Genomic DNA, 6,926 nt, shown 5'->3' on the forward strand with positions numbered 1-6,926 from the left:
TACCTATGCACTGATAAACCCAATGGTCAACTTTCAATGACATTTGACCTATCAGTATTTGGAATTGTTGCTCATGGCTCTCAAACCTTCCCTCCTCTCTGCTCTGGGATCCCACTCTCTCTTGTTTTTTTCTGCTTCCCTGGTTACTCCTCCTCCATCTCCTTTGCTTGTTCTTTCTTGGCTCCTCAACCTGTAACCCTTGAGTTATTCCAGAGTTCTGCCATTGGTTCTCTTCTCCTTATCCCCCCTCACCCCCTTCGGGACTTCACCAGACTTGTGGCCTTTACATGCCATTCATATGCTGATGGCTCCCAAATGTACATCTCAACCTGGACCTCTCCCTGAACTTTAGGCTTATACATCCAGCTGTCTATTCATTCCTCCCTCCCTACCTTCCTGGCCTCCTGCCTCCCTTCTTCCCTTCTTTCTTCCTACCTACCTCCTTCTTCTCTCTCTCTTTCTTTCTACCAAAAATCATATATTATTTCTATAATTTGTGCACACAAGTTCATGCGTGTGTGTGAAACACCCTTACAAGCCAAAACTATTTTCAATAGAAAGCAGTTCCACACTTTACAAAAGATTTCCAAAGCCTTCCTTGAAATGCTACACTCTCCAGAGAGCTACAGAAAATGATTTTGATTTATAAACCCGTTTCTTTTCTGCTCCAATGCAACCCTTGAAAACCTTCTCAATTTCTGTTTCAAGTTCTGTCCAATTCAACCAGTATTTTCCCATGTTCTTACTAAGAGCTGGGTGCTGTGCTTGGCACTGTGGGGGGACAGAGATGAATAAGATCCATGTTCCAAGGGAAACTGGCACTGTCAACTCTCTTACAGAGAAGGCTTTTAAGAAGAACTTACCTGGGCAGCTGATGCCACAGGAAATTTAACAAAACCCTAAGCACCATAAGCAGATTGAACTGACAGCCCAGAATGAATAAATGCCCCTGGTTTCTGACAAAAATTCTTTCCTTGATTGGACTCCAGCCTGGGTCCTCTGAACCCTCCTTTTGACTAAGCCTAACCTTAGCTCTAAAGGATTGAACAAAACACAACAGTTTCTAACAGCTCAAGGCCACATCCCTAGGGTGTCCTTAGCCCCTCTTAAAGAGCCTGCCTGACAAAGCTCAAGGATGCCAAAAGAAGTTTTGTTTGTTCCAGCCAACACCTGAAGATATGGCTGCTGTCTCCCAACCTTCATGGGAGGGCAGGAGCCTAAATCAATGAGTGCCACTTAGCAAACCCAGATGGGTTTTACGTGGACCAACCTTCCTTCCCATTCTTTGTAATTTTTCACTTTCCTGACTCTGCTCAAGACCCTGCCGTTGCCTCTCTTCCTCATCATTCCCCCTTTAAAACACCCAGTCACCTCTGCACAGATTGGGGTAGAGCTCAGCTCTTTCCCTTAGTGTCAGTAGTTATTGAATAAACTCTATTTTCACTGCTGTAACTAATGTCTGGTTGTGTTTATCTTCAACATCTCTCAGGCTGGTGGGGCAGCCAGAAGGGGCATAACTATACACAGAAGGGTAGCTGAGGGATGGCAGGGGGAATAGCTGCCAAAGTCACCTAGATTTTCTCCTATGTTTTCTTCTAGAAATTTTATAGTTTGCATTTTACGTTTAGGTCTATGATCAATTTGGTGTTAATTTTTGTGAAAGATGTAAGGTCTGTGCCTGGGTTCATTTGTTTTTGCAAATAGGTATACAATTTTTCCAGCACCATTTGTTGCAAACACTATTATTTCTCCATTGGCTTGCCATGCCCTTTTGTAAAAAACCAGTTGACTATTTTTATGTGGGTCTATTTTGGGGCTCTCTATTCTGTTCCACTGATCTAAGTGTCTAACTTTCATTGTCTTGAAAACTGTAGCTTTAGAGTTAATCTTGAAATTGGATAATGTGAGTCTTCCAACTTTGTTCTTTTTCAGTATTATGTTTCCACATAAATCAGCTTGTCAATATCTACAAAATAACTTACTGGGATTTTGACTGGTATTGCATTGAGTCTATATGTCAAGTTGGGAAGAATTGATGTCTTAACAATATTGAGTCTCAGTTCATGAATATGGACTGTCTCTTCTACTTAGACCTTCAAAAATTTCTTTTATCAGTGTTTTTTAGTATATAGATCCTGAATATATTTTTTTTAATATATATACCTAAGTTCTTTGGGTTTTTGGTGCTATTGTAAGTGGTATTTAAAAAATTCAAATTCCATTTGTTCATTGCTGGTATGTAGAAGAGCAATAGACTTTTGTATATTAATCTTGTATCCTGTGGCCTTGCTATACTTATTTTAGGTTTTTTTCGCAGAATTTTGGTGATTTTCTGTAAAAAACCATGTCAACTATGAATGAAGACAGTTTTATTTCTTCCTTTATGATATATATGCTTTTAATTTCTTTTTCATGTCTCATCACACTAGCTAGGATTTCCAGTATGATGTTGAATAGGAGTGATAAGAAAGAAGACATCCTTACTTTATTCTTGATCTTAATCTCACCATTAAGTATTGATATGATGTTGGCTGTAGGTTTTTTGTAGATGTTCTTTATTGTGTTGAAGAAGTTTTCCTCTATTCCTAGTTTGCTGAGAGGTTTTTGTTTTGTTTTTTTTTTGAATGATGATGAATAGGCATTAGATTTTGTTAAATGCTTTTACTGCATCAGTTGATATGATTTGTATGATTTTTCTTCTTTAGCCTTTTGCTATGGTGGATTACACTGACTCATTTTCAAATGTTGAACTATCCTTGCATTTTCAAATGTTAACAGTTCTTGACAATACGGAGTCTTCTAGCCCATAAACCTGGAATAAAATCCACTTGGTTGACATGTTCATCCTTGTTATACATTGTCAGATTTGATTCGCTAATATTTTCTTGATAATTTTTGTGTCTGTTCATAAGAGATATTGATCTGTAGTTTTCTTTTGTTATAATGTCTTTTTTTTAAGGTATTGGGATACTATTGACTTCATAGGATGAATTAAGATGTGTTCCTTCTGTTTCTATCTTTTGGAAAAGATTGTAGAGAATTGGTAATATTTCTTCCTTAAATGTTTGGTAGAATTCACCAGCAAAACCATTTGGGCCTGTTGTTTGCTTTTTTGGAAGACTTTAAAAGAATTATTGATTCGATTTCTTTAATAGCTGAAGGGCTATGCAGGTTATCTATTTGTCTTTCTGTGAGTATTGGTAGTTTGTGTCTTTCAAGGAGCTGGTCCATTTCAGCTAAGTTATCAAATTTGTGTGCATAAAGTTGTTCCCTTATTATTCCCTTAGTATCTTTTTGATGTCCATGGGATCAGTACTGATGACCATTTTTTCATTTCTGATACTGGTAATTTGTACATTCTCTCCTGTTTTCTTGTTCAGCATGGCTAGAGAAGAGAAAAAAGCTCCTTAAATGATGAAACCGTAAACTTCAAGGTCAGGTTTTACTAGTTTTTTGTAGATTTTTTTGCTCTCTGGCACATGAAATATTTCAGGAACATAATAATTGCATAATGTATTGAGTTGTTATATCTCAAAATGACAGAAGTTTTAAATACTACAATCCCCTGATCTTAAGAAGTTTAGAATTTTAACTTTCAGCAAGTCATTAACAATTAACTGAGCATCTACTATGTGGCAGGCACTGTGCTGGGCCCTGGGATACAATGGTGAGCAAATTAGACATGTTTCCTATCTTCATGGTAACTGGTCTAACATGAGTCATGATATCACAAATAAATAAAAAGTTGCTACTGTGATAAATACTATAGGGAGAAAGGGTCTATGATACCAATTCATAGAGGAATTTGACCAAGTTCAGGAAATCAAGGAAGGCTTCCCCAAGGAAGAGACAATGGAGCTGAGGTCTGAAGACTGATGAGAAGGTACCGAGGCAGAAAGCGAAATGTGTTTCTGGTAGGGGTGACAGCACATGCAGAGGCCCTGAGGTGGGAAGGACTACATCAATATGAAGTCCTGAAAGAAGGCCAGTGTATTTGGGGAGGACATAAGGCATGGGAGAGTGTTGGGAACTGATGCTGGAGAGGGCAGGGCCTGGCCAGGATGGAGTTGGGCCTTTATTCTAAGAGCTGTGGGAGTTGTTCCTGCTAAGACTGGTCCAAATCACTAAGACCACTCTCCAGCTCCCTCTTCTTTTCTCAGAAGGAAATGGGAGCTGGCAGAGAACTGCGTCCATCACCTATTGTCTTCCTCATTTAGCCCGCTCTGTGGTGCATTCCCATGTAGTTGTTTCTTTTAAATAGTTTTATTGACATATAAGTTATAATAAAATTCACCCATTTTAAGAGTATGATTCAGTGATTTTTAGTAAACTTCAAGAGTTGTGGAGAAAGTGGACATCCAACTTGTATTGGAACTTTCGTATCACATATGACAAAGGAACAATTTCAAAGTGGGTGATGTGGGGAAGGGCAAGACGATTTTTCAGCAGTGTGTCCAGTGCCCTACCGTGGAAAAGGGAGGCAAGCACAAGACTGGACCAAACCTCCATGCTCTATTTGGGCGAAAGACAGTTCAGGACCCTGGATTCTCTTACGCAGATGTCAACAAGAACAAAGGCATCACTGGGGAGTATTTGGAGAATCCTAAGTAGTACATTCCTGGAACAAAAGTAATCTTCACTGGCATTAAGAAGGCAGAAAGCGTAAACTTAGTAACTTCTCTCAAAAAAGCTACTATTGAGTAATAGGTGGCTACTGTCCTATTTATTACAACACAGAAATGTCTATGACCTTTTTATGCATATCGTATCTAAACTGATCTCATATACCAGAATTCAGATGGTGAATGGCTGATAGAATATTTCTGTTGGACAGTCCTGATTTAAATAGGACTGGCTTGTGGCTAAACGATGAACAGCTTTTTGAATTTTGATAATAATTCTGGTTCAGCAAGGGCTGTCACTGTTTTCCCCTTCTAAAGATATGATTGAATTTGATTAGTAATGTTCAACTTTTCACAGAGATGGTGAATGCCATCTCAAAACCTATAGGAGTTTGGTTTTATAGGTAGATCTGTACAACAGGTTATATTAACATATTTAAGTACTGAGGAGATTCCTTTATTGTTTCATAAAACAGAGCAAGACTCACCTGTGTGTTTCAAGTTGTGTTTATCAGCCTGTTAAGGCAAGGGTTGAAGATAAGCTGGCAATGTCTACTTTATCTTTTTGGTCTTAACTATGCCTATTTAATTAAAATTCCCTGTATCTAAAATGTTGCCTTTTATTTAATGAAAGGCATTTTAGTGTAGTTTATGTATAATATCAAAGAATATTGAACACACACACACACACACACAAACAAGAGTTGTGTAACCATCACCGAAATCCAGTTATTGAACATTTCTATCACCCCAAAAGTTCCCTTGTGTTTGCTTGCAGTTAATCCCCACCTTCCCCTCCCCTCCAAACACACATAATGTCCTAGGCATTCAAGGTCTGATTTCTGTCTCTGTAAGTTTGCCTTTGGTGGACTCTTCATATAAAGGGAGTCTTACTGTATGTAGTCTTTTGCATCTGGCTTCTTTGCATGATATATTTGAGGTCATTCATGTGCAGTATGTGTCAGTAGTTCTTCCTTTTTATTGCTGAGTGGTGTCCACTGGATGGATACTCACATTTATGTATCCACTCGAATTTGATGGACGTTTGGGTTGTTCTGCGTTTTGGTTGTCATGAATAATGCTGCTATGAACGTCTGCATATGAATCTTTTTGTGAACATAGGTTTTTTATTTCTTTTAGGAAGATTCCTGGGAATGGAATTGCTGGGTATTATGGTAAGTTTATGTTTAGCTTTTTAAGAAACTGCCATACTGTTTCCCGAAAGTAATTATACCATTTTACATTCCTACCTGCAGTATAAGAGAGTTTCTATTTCTCTACTCCTTTAACAACACTTGATATTGTCCTTTTAAAAAGTATAGTCATTCAAGTGGGTGTGAATTGGTATCTCACTGCTGGTTTTAGTTTGCATTTACCTAATGACTAATCTCATTAGTTGAATACGTTAAGCATGTTTTTATGAGCTAATTAGCCATCCATGTATTTTCTTTGGTGAAATGTCTACACAAGTCTTAAGCCTATTTTTAAATTGAGTTGTCTGTCTTCTTATTATTGAATTATAAGTGTTCTTGATATATTTTGGATACAATACCTTAATCAGTATGGGATTTACAAATAGTTCCTCCCAGTCTGTGGGCTTGTCTTTTCATTTTCTTAATGGTGTCCTTTGAAACAAATTTTTAAAATTTTGATAAAGTAAATTTGCTGATTTTTTTTTCTTTTATGGATCTTCTTTTTGGTCTCTTCCAAAAAGGCGAAAAATTCTTCGCCTAACACAATGTCACGAAGATGTATTCCTTTGTTTTCTTCTGGGAGTTTTATGGTTTTAGCTCTTATATTTAAGGCTTTAATCCATTTGGGGTTAATTTTTGTGCATGGAATGAGGTGAGGGTTTAAGTTCACGTGGGTAGCCAACTGCCCCAGCATCATTGGTTGACAAGTTTGAACAAATGGTCAAACGTGCCTTGACAATTCAACAAGACATTGAATTGTTTTTGGACCTTAGTTAAAAAACAATTCACCATAAATTTAATGGCTTACTTTTGGACTCAGTTTCTTTTCTTTGATCTATATGCCTATCTTGCACCAATGCCACACTATCTTGATTACTATGGCTTTATAATATGTTTCAAGGTCAGGTAGTATCAGTCCTCCAACTTCGTTCTTTTTCCAAATAGTTTGGTCTATTCTCTGTCCTTAGAATTTCCATATAAATTTTAGAGCCAGTTTGTCAATTTCTATAAAAAAGCTTGCTGAGATTTTTATAAGGATTGCATTTAATATGTAGATCAATTTGGGGAGAATTGCCAACTTGACAATATGGAGTCTTGTAGCCCGTGAACG

General features: G+C 37.5%; 1 pseudogene; it reads left to right on the plus strand.

Moving 5' to 3' along the window:
- LOC103000883 (cytochrome c-like) overlaps positions 1-4,704 on the plus strand; it is an 82,056-nt pseudogene extending 77,352 nt beyond the window's left edge.
- Positions 4,705-6,926: the final 2,222 nt, after the last annotated feature.

The sequence above is a fragment of the Balaenoptera acutorostrata genome, chromosome 1 (assembly GCF_949987535.1).
Source record: "Balaenoptera acutorostrata chromosome 1, mBalAcu1.1, whole genome shotgun sequence".
In the NCBI taxonomy this organism is placed as follows: Eukaryota; Metazoa; Chordata; class Mammalia; order Artiodactyla; family Balaenopteridae; genus Balaenoptera; species Balaenoptera acutorostrata.